A 12,895-nucleotide genomic window follows, 5' to 3' on the forward strand; every position below is an offset into this window, starting at 1 on the left:
TACTTCCAAACCCCGCCTAATATTGACCAAGTCAATGATTTTTGCAAGCATATTGTTTAGTGGTAAATGGATACAAAATTCTAGTTAAGTGAAAGGTCAATTGGTTTTATTGATTAATTTGACCATGGGATAAAAAAACTAATATTCAAAAATATCAATTGAAACCATATTTTCCTCCTAACTTGACAAGTAGATTTATGATTTCATAGATTAATAATAAAAAATAAAAATAAATGGAAATTTTATAAAATGTATAGAAAAATTGAGCATGTCTTTAATATTATATGTTTGTCATATTAAACAATAATATGTTTGAAAAATATATAAAAAAAAATGATGCCTTACCCATGCATCAATGGCTTGGTCAAATAGGGTAGTGATTTAATCAATAAGGTCATCTAGTTGTTCATTAAGTCAATGGTTTGGATTAAAACATATTCTTTAATGTGTTTGCCTATTCAACTAAAAATAGAAAGCATTGAAATAAACCACAAATAACAAAATAATTAAATAAGAAGACTTGAAGCTTAGGCCATGTTTGGTTAAACTCTCATTCTTTCAAATAATAAAATTCTAGAATGGGCAAAAAATGGCAGAATTTGAAAGAATGAGAAAGTGTTGTTATGAACCAAATACTTTTTCCAAAAAATGAATTATTTTTGTAGCAAGGATGAGAATCAATTTTAAACCCATTTGGTTACAGTTTCCAATTTTTTATTATTTTTTTATAATCCAAAATAATAATATCGGTAAGCATGCAATACTCATTGGCATATATACCAACAAAACATAAACAACCATGTGGACCACACATCAATAACACAAAATATGAAAAAAACAAGAAAATAAGAAATTATAAAAGCTTGCCTAGAGGAAATATAAAAGAAACAATTAACACTTGTTTAAAACTAATTGTTGAATTGAATAGGTAGTTGTGCAAATTGAGAAAAGAGCTTGGCCCTCCCTATTCTAAGTCAGGCTTGGACATGGATTTAGATCCACGTACTCAAGCTCGGGCCAACCTCAACCTGTTATCAAAAAATCCTAACCTGAGCTCGAGTCCAACTTGATAATATATTTATAGCAAAAATGTATTTTATATAATAAAAATGTATATTTAATATGTTCTTTTCTTTGTTTCTCTTATCGCTTTTCAATCCATAGTGAAATCTTTTATTAATTTTGGGTTTCAAGGTATTTTAATATAAATAAATTAGTTTTTATTGAGTAAAAATTTATTTTTTTTCAATTTTCTAGGTGGGCTTTAGGCTTTATATGAGGGTTGGGCTCGCTGGTTCGAGCTTAAGATCTAGGCCTAATGGTCGAGCTAGGCTCGGGCTTGGGCTTGAATGCATTCTGCTAATATAGAGGCAAAGCTCATCCCAACCTGTGAACAAGTCCAATATGTCGGCATAAGATTTTACAATAATCTTATGCTGACAATTTATGACTGTCAAGGCATCGACACAAAGCTTCTTTGAAGAATGAAAATGCGTAGCATGGTACATGATTATTTTTCATGTTGTAGGTTACCACAAATTTTCTACCATGGTCTGATTTTCATTTTGGAGAGAGAGACCCATGACAAGAAATTTGTAACCAAAAGCTCTAATGTTATCATTCTTCCCCATTCTTGCTTAGAATGAGTAAGTTAGAATTCAAAAAATGAGGCTTATATCAACAAACCAAACATGGCCTAAATCACTAGGTTGAAAGGCAACAAGTCTACCAATAAATCATGTTTTGATTATTTATCTTTATTAAATGGTTCTAATAAAAGCACTAAAATAATAATAATAATAATAGTAGTAGTAGTAATAATAATAATAATAATAATAATAATAATAATAATAATAATAATAATAACAATACACTACATTTATTGGTTTACCAAAAAAATACAAATCAAATATAATCTGACTTCATTAATTTGATGTTAACCTATTAATATCCTTGCGTCCATGCCGACTAATTTTTCAATGCTGATTCTTTGATCATTCACTTATTAACATATACCGATTTTCTTATCGGCACCAATTACTTTAATGAAGTGAATGACCCCATATTAAGTACGGGGAATCAGTAATGTTAAATTTACATTATGGAATCAATAATGTTAAACTTATATTTATTAATGTTTTAAATAATTATTAAAATTTCAATAAATATTTATTTTAAATAATAGATTTTCAATAATTATTAGAATATGGATAGTTTTCTTTTATTATGATACATAGATTAACTGAGATTGATAGAATGTAAGCAGAAGTGGTTGTGGATAACCACTTTTGCATTTTTTGCATTTTATTAAGAATTGATTGAAAATGGTGGCACTGGGTTGTGGGTTTTAGCAGCAATTTCTCGTAGATTGCCATGTGTCTAGCCTCCAGAATGGTAGGGTGCTGTTAGGGGTGAGCAAAAAAAACCATACTGACTGAAAAAATTGATCGAAACCGATCGAAAACTCGGTTAACTGAACCAGTCGGTTCGGTTTTGGTTTGATATTCTTAAAAAACCGACAATTCCGGTTCGATTTTGGTTAACCTTTAAAAAAAATTGCAGTTAACCGAACCTACCGTTATATGTATACTAATAGTCTATATTTTTTAAAATCGAATAGGCTTCTTGCAGATTTCTAATATATAATAAAATATATTATATTTTATTTTTAAGTGCAATCCTCTGTTGCTTAAATACAGTCATCTATTGTATAATATATTATATATTATATTTTCTCTTTTAACTTTTAAGTACAATCTTCTCTCTTCTGTCGTTTTCTCTTTTCAATGATTTAGCTTTTCAATTTTCATGATTTATATATTATATTTCCTATTGTAGACTTGCAGATCTAGAGCGACACGCATCCACCTACGACGCGCATCCCCGTGCAATCCGATAGTTCGACAACTTTTCATGATTTCCTCTCTTTGAATCAAATTAACTTAAAAGACTAAACGCCATTCCCTTTCTCTCTCACTCTTAGTTCTCAGTCTCTCATCTCTTTAGTCTTCTTCTTCCCCAAACTAACCGATGGCCTCCGAGTCTTCGATCGACAACCTCCGGGCTTCGATTGACAAGCGACGACCTTCAATTTCTCAATCTCTCATCTCTTAGTTCTCTCTCTCAGACTAAATGTCTTTCCCTTTCTCTCTCACTCTCAGTTCTAAGTCTCTCATCTCTCTAGTCTTCTTCTTTCCTAGATCGACCAACGGCCTCTGAGTCCTCAGTTTCTCATCTCTTAGTTCTCTCTCATCTCTGTCTTTGTCTCTTTTTAATATTTTGAGTGCATAAAAAATCGAAAAACCGAACTGTAGTTAACTGATCGATCGGTTAACCAGTCGACCAGTTAATCGATTGCATTGGTTTGATTTATGTTCAAATATTCAAAAAATCGATCAGGTTGGTTCGGTTAAAAAAATAATCCCACGGTTCGGTTAACTGAACCGTGAGCACCCCTAGATGTTGTAGCCTGTAGCCTGGTTATGGGTTGTGGATTTTAGCGGGAATTTCTCATAAATTGTCACGTGTCTAGCTTTATAGAAAATGAGAAGCCCACTTGTCTAAATGGGGGTAGTGGGCCGTGAGGTTTAACAATAACTTCTTAAAAAATGCATATATCTAAATTTCTAGAAAAATGAAAAGCCACATGTCTAAATGATGGAGGTATAGCTTGAAAACCTTCCTATAAAAATATATTAGATGACCCTCTTTTCTTCAAAAAAGAAAGTCAATCTGTACCACCTTGAGCGAACCAAGTTCAGCATGGTCGATTTATCTGGTTGGATGTTGGAGACCGGACCCCCTTATAACATTGGCTACAATATTCCCAAATAGAAAACGTGGTATTTCCAACAAGGCAAAATTCCCATTTGTTTCTCCCTACATGGGCTATGCTTGGATTTGCAATCCTTGGGTTTGGGGCTGGCCCAAGATTTCAGGTTTTTTCCTTTTAATTTTTGGGCTGGGCCTAGGTCCAGCCAAGTATCTTAAACCCGATTGGGGACTTGGAGCCTGAACTTATCTTATTCTAATTTTAGCTTAATTTGAATTTGACCCAATTATACACAGTTATATGTATAAATATATTTAAAATGGATTCATTAACTGATGGAGGAAGATTTGACCCAACCACTTGGCCATACGACATGTGGAAGCAACCGAAAGTGACCTGGCAGAAACGCCAGCTCGGCATGGCAGCGGGCCCCATAACCCAAGCTCCGAGCAAAAAGTCAGCTCCCCCAAAGGGGAACCTACAACCCGAGCTCCGAGCTGAAGAGTCCTAATCTCCCCAAGGAGGAACCCGAGCTCTCCCTTCAAGGTCCTAGGCCTTACAAAAAGCACAAAAGGCAAAGACCCGAACTGCCCACCCAAGGGCAGTTCGGGCCATACTTCTGTTCGAACTCAAGACTTTACCTCACACACCACTTCGGCCCCAAGTCGCCTGACTGAACCATACCTGACACCCAGGAAGCCCGTACACGAAGGCGGCGCACCTGACTGATTAGGGGTCCGACACATGACAGCCGCCCCCCAACGGCCACCTGCCACTGCCATCTCAGATGTGGCAGGGATGACCCTAACAAGAAATAGTGGAGGTTATGACACTCGAAATGACCCCCGATCTGGCAGAGGTAATGATACCCGAATTGACAGGGGTTCGGAAGTAAGTATACAAGGTGACTATAAAGGCCCCCATCTCATAGGGAAGAAGGTATGTGATATTTTGTGCATTCTAGTCTTGGAATCCATTGTTTCCTCTTGCCTTCTCAAGAGCACTAACTTGAGCTTCAGAGTGTTCCATCTGGGTTCCTCCCCGGAAGTCTCCAGTTCCTTCCTTGTTTCAGGCAACTTCAACTCTGTCGAAGGCGAGATAACTGGTGACTAGGACTTGACCAGATCGCGCATCATCATTTGGCGCCATCTGTGGGAAGACTTCTAAAAGCCTCCCCTAACCTTTAACTCTCTCTCTCTCTCTCTCTCTCTCTCTCTCTCTCTTTCAAAGAAACCTTAGCTTCCATGGCTTCTCCTAGCAGCAGCAGGCACAACGCCAACTTGAGTGCTGTAGGGGAACACCCCCAGCCTGCCATTGTGTGCATAGGACAATTCATCATCCCCCTATCAACGGATGGAATCCCTAGCCTCAACGCATCAAGCATGGTGGCACCTGTGAACATTCCCCTTCCCCTCCCTGTCGAGACAACCTTTGCCGAACCAGCTATTGTCCCTCTAGCGACTAGCCAAAACTAGTTTGATGACTTGATGCAGTGCATGCGGGCGATGCAAGGCCAAATGCAGCAGCTCCAGCAACATCAGCTCCATCAGCAGCAAGTACTGCACCACATTTCTCAGTATCACTATCAACACCAGTTCCCCCAACTGCCTCGGAACCAACCATAGCTCCCACCTCGGCACCCTGCTCTGAAGCTGGCCAAGCCCTCCCCTCAGGGCGGGCATCCTCACCGAGGAGGAGCCTTCCAACTCTAGGACCCCTCCAAGAGCCAGGCCTCATCCCCACGCAGGAGGGAAAGACTAATCACCCCCGCCTAGCAACTCGTCGGCGGATCGGGAACCTCCTTGCCAGTAAAGTCAGCACCTTGACATTCTAAGTTCGAGCTCCCTCTCACAGAGAACCAGTTCGGTGTCTTGGCAGCGGACTACCAGCAATCCGGGCCAATCAACCTCGGCAACACCGAGGCAAGTAGCACCAACACCAGGCCCTCTAAGCAGCAGTGAAGATGCCGGCGAAGTCATCGAACTACCACCTGCATCCTGCTTTAGCTCCGAGGTAAAGAAGAAAGAAGCTCAAACGAGGTGAAAGTTGCCCCTATTCTTTCAGTTTCTTCCCCCCTATCATCAGAACTCCTTGCGGTTCCCATGCCCAAAGATTTCAAACTCCCTCCCCTAGACAAGTATGATGGGTCCTTTGACCCCAATGACCACGTCGATGCTTTCTAGTCCCAAATGCACCTGGCGAGGCCCAACGAGTCCTGCACGTGTGTGGCCTTCACTACAACCTTCAGGGGAGTAGCCCGCACCTAGTACAGGAACTTGGCCCCCAGGTTGATAAGAAGCTGAACTCAGTTCGTGCAGGTCTTCACCGCACACTTTGTTACCAGCAATCCTCAGAATAGTCAAGAAGGAAGGAGAGTCCATCCGGGGCTATATCAAGCGGTTCAATGATTCATGCTTGCAGATACTACGCCTAGACCCCGCAGTACAGCTCACGGCAGCCAAGAGGGGCGTGATACACAAGGAGTTCAGGTGGCACATGATAGTCAACCAGCCCGCGACCGTAGCCGAGTTCCTCAAGCTCACGGACAAATTCATAAGAACACAGGAGAAGATCAACCAAAGGACTGAAGGCGGGATCGAAAAGAGGAAGAGGGAAGGCGAGCCCTCCAACTCAGATGACAGGAGAAAGAGAGACCCAGCTCGGGGGGCCAAAGCCATGCCAGTCGTTCCGGGCTCCCTTAGCAGGTCGGGCGGACTACACGCCCTTAAATGCGAAGCGGGCGGAGATCCTAATGACGATCAAAGATGCCCTGTATGTGAAGTGGCCACCTCGTTTGAAGGGAAACCCGAATGAGAGGAATAAAAACTTGTACTGCAGCTTCCATAGGGACCAAAGTCATAGCACCGAGCATTGTAATAATCTCCGCGATGAGATAGAGGAGCTTATCCGTCGCGGGTATCTACGAAATTTTGTACAACAACATAATAATAATAATAGTAATAAGACAGGTCGGAAGGGAGAGCACAACAAAAATGCTCCCGAGTCTAGCAGCCGACTGACTGAACCACAGAAGCAGCCCCCGAGGAAAGACCAATTCATGGAACAATCCACGTGATGGTTGGAGGATCAATCGTAGCAGGATGCACCTCGGCAGCACCTCAGGCATCAACCCAGGAGGCCGCAAGGGAAGAACAAAATCCCCCAAAGCGGCCTAGGACGGAAGACCCCATGTTCTTCACTGAAGATGATGCATGCGGGGTCCACTACCCCCACGATGACGCACTTGTCATAAAGATGAAGATCAGCGACTTCAAAGTCCGGCGGGTACTCATTGACTCCGGCAGTTCGGCAGACATCCTCTTTAAAGTAGCCTTCGACAAGCTCTAGTTTTGAGAGAGTGGCTTGAAGCCCGCGAACACTCCGCTGGTCGGCTTCAGCGAAGAAGAGGTCAGACCCCTGGGAAAGGTCACAATACCTGTGGAAGTCGGCACGTGGCCTAGCACGGTAAGACGTAGTCACGATTTCTTGGTGGTCGCGACCCTCTCCCCCTACAATGCCATAGTAGGTCAGCCGATCACCCACACTTTAAAAGCAGTGGTGTCCACTTACTATTTGGCCATGAAGTTCCCAACGGGATTCGGCATCGGGATAGTGTGGGGTGACTAGCTCGAGTCCCGCAAGTGCTACATTGCCGCCCTCAAGGGAAAGGCCAAAGTAACCAGCGACCTCGAACTGGAGTGACCTACGGAACAGAACGAGGAGCGAGCTGCACCAACAGAGGAAACTGTTCCCATCTCTGTCTCGGTAGAGGACCCCGCCAGATTACTTCAGGTCGGAGCATCCCTTGAAGAACCCCTGCAATCTGAACTGGTACGCTTCTTACTCAATAACTTAGATGTTTTCGCTTGGTCCACGGCAGAAATGCCTGGCATAGACCCTATGCTCATAACTCACAAGCTCAATACTGACCCTGTAGTCAGACCCATTAGATAAAAGAAACGCAACTTAGCCCCAGAACGCTAAAGGGTGGTCGATGAGGAGGTCGAGAAACTCCTCGCAGCAGACTTCATAAGGGAAGTTCATTACCCGAGTTGGGTAGCCAACCCAGTTCTGGTAAAAAAGGCAAACGGCAAGTGGTGCATGTGCGTCGACTACACCGACCTGAATCGAGCTTGCCCGAAAGATTGCTTCCCCCTCCCCAGGATCGACTGCCTAGTGGACGCGACCTCGGGACACGAGTTGCTAAGCTTCCTGGATGCCTACTCGGGCAACAACCAAATCAGGATGGACCCGTCCGACGAGGAAAAAACCACCTTCATAACCGAGTTTGACCTGTACTGCTACATTCGGACTGCAAAATGCTGGGGTGACCTTCCAAAGGCTCGTGAATAAGCTGTTTCAGCCCTTAATTGGCACGAAGATAGAATGTTATGTAGACGACATGGTCGTTAAGACACAGTTTTCGGATGAAATTTATACAAGACTTGCATTCCGTCTTTCAAATTCTGCGTCAATTTAGCATGAAACTAAACCCAAACAAGTGTGTCTTCGGTGTCACATCGAGTAAGTTCCTAGGGTACATCATCAACTGGCGCGGTATTGAGGCCAACCCGGACAAAATAAAAGCCATCTTAGATATGAGACCACCCCGAAAAGTAAAAAAAGGTTTAGAGGCCAAATAGCAGGATAGCCGCTCTGAGTCGTTTCATGTCTAAATCAACAGACCATTGCCTGCCCTTCTTCAAGGCAATAAAAGGCAAAGGGTTCGAGTGGAACCCAAACTGCCAGCTCGCATTTGACGAGCTCAAGAAATACCTCGCCAGCATCCTGGTGTTGGCCAGGCCCGAAGAGGGCGATGTTTTAGAACTGTACCTCTCGGCAAGCGACGAAGTGGTCAGTTCGGTACTGATAAAGGAAGCAGATCGGGTCCAATGACCCATCTACTATGTTAGTAAGATATTGCAGGGAGCAGAAACAAGGTATCCAGAGATAGAAAAGCTAGCCTATGCACTGGTCATTGCGGCCTGCAAACTCCGCCCATATTTCCAAGCTCATACCATCATCGTCCTCACTGACAAACCCGTGAGATCGCACCCAGTTTGGTATCTCTCCTGGTTAGGCCGAGCGTGAACTGGGATGAAGAGCCCTAGATCCTTCACGTAGATGGCTCCTCAAATCAGTAGGGCAGCGAAGCCAATGTAGTTCTTCGCGGACCAAGTGGCACGAAACTGGAGTACGCGCTACGCTTCGAGTTCGCGGCATCCAACAATGAGGTGGAATACGAGGTGTTAATAGCAGGGCTAGCTCTGGCGCAAGAGGTAAAGGCAAAACACATAGTTATTTGCAGCGATTCCCAGTTTGTGGTCAACCAAGTTACAGGGGAATACGAAGCCTGTGAGCCAGCTATGATCGCCTACTTGGCAAAGGTAAAATAGGCACTGCTTAGCTTCCAGTCACACTTCATCAAGCAAATCCTGAGGTCAGAGAACACTGAGGCCGACGCCCTGTCCCAGCTAGCCAGCACCAGTGACAACACCATGAGTGCTGTGTACATAGAGGAGTTACCTCGGCCTAGCATTCTCCGGGGGGCAGAGGAGGTTGCTCTTGTCGCCCAAGCAGAACTGAGCTGGATTGACCCACTCGTGAGCTTCCTGCTACATGGAACCCTCCCCGCAGAACGCAACGCCGCCAGGAGGGTAGAGCGTTAGATAGCCAAGTATGTCATGATAGACGGATGACTGTACCAAAGATCTTACACGCTCTTCTACTTGTGCCGTTTGCGACCTCCCAAATCCGAGCTCGTATTCCGCAACATTCATGAAGGCCTATGTGGCGGACACTTGGGGGGCAGGGCCGTCGCTCAGAAGGCACTACGGTAGGGGTACTATTGGCCAACAATGAAAGCAGACGCCGTCGGGCTAATTAGGAAGTGCGAGAAGTGCCAAAAGCACGCCAATATTCACCATCGGCCCACCGCCGACCTCAAGTACCTCACCAGCCCATGGCCCTTCGCACAATGGGGAATCGACCTACTCGGGCCATTCCCGCCAGCAACAGAAGGAAGGAAGTTCCTAGTAATGGCAGTAGACTACTTCACCAAGTGGGTTGAAGCTGGAACTCTCGTAACCATCACAACTCGAAACGTCCAGAACTTCTTCTGGAAGAACATAGTGTGCCACTTCGGGCTACCTCGGGTGCTGACCTCCGATAACGGCAAGCAGTTCGAAGACATCAAATTCCAAGAGTGGTGCCAAGGCATGGAGATCTGGCAAAACTTCACGTCGGTTGCGCACCCACAAGCAAACGGTCAGGCAAAGGTCACGAATAGAGCTATCCTCTGTGGACTAAAAGCTAGGCTAGACCGAACTAAAGGGTTATGGGCAGACGAGCTGCCCAGCGTCCTATGGGCATACCGAACTACAGAGAAGACCACCATTGGAGAAACTCCCTTCAACCTCACCTACGGCACGGAGGCAGTCATCCCAGCCGAAATCGAAATCCCCTCACTTCGGTTGGAAGCATACAACGACAATACTAATAACGACGAGCTACGTACCAACCTCAACCTACTTGACGAGGTGAGGGACTTCGGATACATTAGAACCGCAACATACTAGCAAAGGGTAGCTCGGTACTACAACGCTAGAGTTAAGAAACGAAACTTTCGCGTCAACGACCTGGTCCTCCGCAAAATCATGGTACCTGCGCCCAACGTTGGCAAACTCGGGCCGAACTGGGAAGGACCCTACCGAGTGAAGAGAGTACCCGGGGGAGCATACGAGCTCGAGACCCTATAAGGTAAACAGATACCCCGGGCATGGAACATCGTCAACTTGAGACGATTTTACCTAAACATTACCAAACTAAGCAGGCCATGAGCCACTACTAGAGCCTAAGGGCCAGAATGCCGAGCTAGCAAAGACCTCGGCACCCTAAGGCCCAGAATGCCGAGCTAACAAGGACCTCGACACCGAAAGGGGCAGAATACCAAGCTAAAGATGACCTCGACGATTAGGGGATGGAAGGGAAGGCGCAGCCCGACAACAAGCTGCTCCCAGAATATCACGATCTCATCCAGACCGTGCTCCCAAGGAAAGTCACCCGAGGGTACAAAGTAAGTATACTCCCCGGGCAGGTTGTACTGGACAATAAGGGACCAAAGCCTTTCTGACGTCATAGTGGAAGGTCCGAACTTATCTGGCACCCAACCTCGGCGGGAGGTGGATGCCAAACTACTCGAGGCGACTCGGCATACGGGCTCGAACTCGAGCTCTTCCTCGAGCTCTACCTCGGGCCCTGCCTCGGACTCACTAAGGCTGTCGGGGGCAGCAGCTCGGTTCGTAGAACCAGCATTGGACCCCTAGGAGACAACCTAAACTACCCGAGCTAGACATCAAAACAAAAAAGGCTGAGGACTCACCAAGAAAAGCTACCAGACTACGAACAAGTGACGCGAGCTCAAGGAACAAATGCTGAAGGATGACAGAGGAAAGTGACAAGGGCCCCCTCACTATTTATAGCCACTATACCCGTATGTCAACGACCAAGATTGAAACCATCCAACGGCTCCCTGCGAAATCAGCTGTTCACTCCTCGAGGAAGAGACACTTTGGCACACGTTGTTTACGTTCAAAAATTTGAAATCGTTTACGCGCGTGAGCTACACGCAGACCGGGACTGACCCCTAGTCAAACCAAGCCAACCCCGGTTGAGCTAGGAACACAAGCAGGTCAGACCAGAGAAGTCTCAGACCGAGGCCAAAGTATCCCGAGGCAAATCCACCTATCATCCCGTGAACTCCCCACGTCGTGTCAAGACCCCAAGCATGGAGAGTGGGTGGCAATTGATGGAGGAAGATTTGACCCGACCCCTTGGCCATACGACATGTGGAAGCAATCGAGAGTGACCTGGTAGAAACGCCACTCGGCACGACAGCGGGCCCCACAACCCGAGTTCCGAGCAAAAAGTTAGCTCCCCCAAAGGGGAACCTACAATCCGAGCTCCGAGCTGAAGAGTTCCGATCTCCCCAAGGAGGAACCCGAGCTCTCCCTTCAAGGTCCTGAGCCTTACAAAAAGCACAAAAGGCAAAGACCCGAACTGCCCACCCAAGGGCAGCTCGTGCCATACTTCTGTCCGAACTCAAGATTTCACCTCGCACACCACTTCGGCCCCAAGTTGCTTGACTGAATCGTACCTGACGCCCAGGAAGCCCGTACACGGAGGCGGCACACCTGACTGATTAGGGGCCCGACACATGATAGCCGCCCCCAACGGCCACCTGCCACCGCCATCTCAGACGTGGCAGTGACGGCCCTAACAAGGAACAGTGGAGGTTATGACACCCGAACTGGCAACTGGCAACTGGTAGTGGAGGTTATGACACCCGAAATGACCCTCGATCTGGCAGAGGAAGTGACTCGATCTGTTAGAGGAAGTGACCGATCTGGCAGAGGTAATGATACCCGAATTGACAGGGGTTCGGAAGTAAGTATACAAGGTGACTATAAAGGCTCCCATCTCATAGGGAAGAAGGTATGTGATATTTTGTGCATTCTAGTCTTGGAATCCATTGTCTCTTGCCTTCTCAAGAGCACTAACTTGAGATTCAGAATGTTCCATCCGGATTCCTCCCCAAAAGTCTCCAATTCCTTCCTTGTTTCAGGCAACTTCAACTTTGTCGGAGGCGAGATAACCGGCGACTAAGACTTGACCAAATCGCGCATCATCATTAACCAACCTAAACCCAAATCGAAATCTAACCCGAAATCTCAAATATATCACATCTCAAAATTTTAGAATGAATTCATTGACCAACCTAAACCCAAATCGAAACCTAACCCGAAATCTCGAATGTATCAAATCTCAGTACATACTAAATTTCGGTTACGAAGATGAATCTCAAGAACTCAAGCCTTTGGCCAAATCTTAAGAATGGGCCTGGTTGACCATAAACCTGCCCCGACCCGCCCGACTTGCGGCCCTAGATGATACAAGTATACACATCCATGCCTTCGGGGCAGGCTATTTAGGGACTTTTCAGTATACACAACCAGCTGCGTGTTCTCACACGCATAGAGAAAACAACCAGACTGTTCGTAGTGGACAAGAGTCACAAGACCGCAAGGTCCACGACTCAAATGAACACAAATACAACAGCGTTCT

Source organism: Nelumbo lutea, chromosome 1 (genome assembly GCF_056320005.1).
Source record: "Nelumbo lutea isolate HS-2025 chromosome 1, American lotus-T2T, whole genome shotgun sequence".
NCBI classification, from domain to species: Eukaryota; Viridiplantae; Streptophyta; class Magnoliopsida; order Proteales; family Nelumbonaceae; genus Nelumbo; species Nelumbo lutea.